Here is a 2,822-nt window from a genome sequence, read left to right on the forward strand (position 1 = left end):
TTACATTCAACCTGTCTTTACATGCACTTATTATTTACCGTTGTTTTGCAAACCCAATATCTCTTTTATACCATCTTAGATAAACACCGTAACGATAGTAATTGATAGATTGACGATTGGTCTCTGTGGGATCGATATTCTTTTATATTACTTTGACGTAATTCGTGCACTTGCGAATCAACATGATCAAGTTTTTGGCGCCGTTGTCGGGGACCCTTCATCAAATTTCATACCTTGTTGTTACACCGTATAGACTAAGGCATTATTAGTCGGTAAATGCGAAGAACCCGTAGTACCAGAAATTTAGTAGATCCTTTAGCGGAACCCGAACGTTATACTCCTACGCGCCTCTTACTCATCTGAATTAACAAAGCTATGGCCGAGAATCGCGATAGGAGACCTCTTAAGGAATTCGCCTAACCCTCTGATGAGGAACCTAGTTCGAGTATAGTAAACCCCCTTATTCCTGCTAATAATTTCGAACTAAAACCGTCTTTGTTACAATTAGTGCAACAAAACCAATATGCGAGTCTCGCTACTGAGAACCCGAATCAACATTTAAAAGTTTTTATCCAACTAGCCGACACCTTTAAATCTAACAGCACTTCACCCGATGCGATCCATTTAAGATTATTTCCTTTCTCCCTCATGGATAGAGCATGTTCATGGCTAGATTCACTTCCATCTAACTCAATAACTACCTGGGAAGACCTTAGGAGAGTATTCCTTGTTAGATATTTCCCCCTAGTAAGATTGTTGTTCTTCGAAACCAAATAACTAAATTTGCTCAAAACCAAGGAGAATCGCTTTTCGAAGCTTGGGAGAGATATAAAGAGCTATTAAGAGTTTGTCCCCACCATGGCCTAGAACAATGGTTGATCGTTCATACCTTCTACAATGGACTCCATTATAACATCAAGATGAGCATCGACGCTGCCGCAGGTGGCGCGCTGATGAACAAACCTTATCCAGAAGCTTGTGACCTAATTGAGGATATGGCCCAAAACCATTACCAATGGGGAACTAAACGAGCATCAATAGAGAAAAAGGAGACCCAAGGTGGAATACATGAGGTAAGCTCTCTAGACATGATGCAGGCGAAAATGGACGCTTTAGCCCTTAGGATCGAACATATGTCTACAAACACTAACATCGTAGCAGTAGTCCACACAGAGTGCGAACTTTGTGGATCTAAAGGACACGAGTCGGCGGAGTGTAACCTTTTAAACGAACTGAATACCGACCAAGTGGATTACGCCCAAGGTAACCCATTTTCAAACACTTACAACCCTGGATGGAAGAATCATCCGAATTTCTCCTATAAAAACCAAAACCCTATCCAAAATCATGCACCTCAGAGACCGCAAGGTTATCAAGCCCAAAAACAAAACCAACCTATGCAAGTTGTGCCCCAGAAGTCTAACCTTGAGAAAATCATGGAGAGATTTATATCGGGCCAGACTCAGCCAAAAAATAATTCCTAAACCAGAACATTCACGTAAACGAACTTATAACGCAATTAGGAACCAAGGTTGATAAGATAATAACTCACAACAAGATGCTTGAAACCCAGATCTCACAGGTAGCACAAAACCAAGCCCCACAAACTATACCTGGAGGCCAATTCCCTGGACAACCTCAACCAAACCCTCGAGGGCAAGCTAACGCTATCTCGTTACAAAGTGGGACCGCTTACGAAGGGCCTCATAACCTAGCAATGAGCGAGTCCAAAACTTCTATACCTACCAACCAAGAAGAGGAACCGGTAGAACCCGAGAAATAAACCAACCAAGAAGGTGAAGCCAAGGATAAAACTTACAAACCACCACCCCCGTACAAACCACCAATCCCATATTCGCAAAGACTTAAAGACACCAAAGTCAATAACTAATACCAAAATTTTATAAAAGTAATAGAAAAGCTTCATGTAGAGATTCCTTTCACCAAAGTTATTACCCAAATTCCGTCTTACACCAAATTTCTCAAAGACATCTTAACCAACAAGCGTAGGCTCGACGATCCAAAACCCTTGGAATGCAATTTTATTTCCGAGGATAAACTTTCTAAGAAGGAGAAAGACCCTGGTAGTTTCTCTATACCTTGCATTTTAGGGAGTCATGTGATCGACAAAGCTTTCCTAGACTTAGGCGCTAGTGTAAGTTTAATGCCATTAGTTGTATGTAAAAGTTTAAACTTAGGAGAATTGCAACCAACTAAGATGTCCCTCCAATTAGTCGATAGGTCTGTTAAGTATCCTGTAGGCATTTTAGAAGACATCCCAGTTAGGATTGGTCAACTTTATATCCCAACAGACTCTTTGGTCATGGATATCAAAGAAGACAAAGATATCCCTATCCTTTTAGGTAGACCATTCTTATCAACAGCCGGAGCTATAATAGATGTTAAAAGAGGGAAATTAACCTTCGAAGTAGGGGATGAAAAGATCGAGTTCATTCTTTCGAAATTCCTGATGGCACAAATTTTAGGAGACACATGTTATGTGATCGATATCATAGATGAGTGCATAAGAGAATTCGATCAAGGAGAACCTAAGATCGAACCATTTTCAAACCCGAACGAAAAGGGTGACGATTTAGAGGAAACGGAATCTCACACTAACGAATGTCTGGATCTTACTCCAGACCCTTCACCTAATTCTTAAAAACCAGCCCAAGAACTTAAGGAACTACCCAAGAACCTAAGATATGAGTTCTTGGATGAAGAAATGAATCGCCCAATAATAGTTAGTTCCACCTTAAACCAAGACGAGACGAATCAACTCTTGAATGTTTTAAGAAGATACCCCTCTGCCTTAGGGTACA

General features: G+C 40.7%; 1 non-coding gene across 1 annotated transcript; it reads right to left on the reverse strand.

Moving 5' to 3' along the window:
• Nucleotides 1–758: 758 nt before the first annotated feature.
• On the reverse strand, nt 759–865 carry LOC127077039 (small nucleolar RNA R71). The gene has a single exon (XR_007787027.1). It is a non-coding gene; the product is annotated as a small nucleolar RNA R71 (small nucleolar RNA).
• Nucleotides 866–2,822: the final 1,957 nt, after the last annotated feature.

This window comes from Lathyrus oleraceus, chromosome 4 (assembly GCF_024323335.1).
Source record: "Lathyrus oleraceus cultivar Zhongwan6 chromosome 4, CAAS_Psat_ZW6_1.0, whole genome shotgun sequence".
Classification (NCBI taxonomy): domain Eukaryota; kingdom Viridiplantae; phylum Streptophyta; class Magnoliopsida; order Fabales; family Fabaceae; genus Lathyrus; species Lathyrus oleraceus.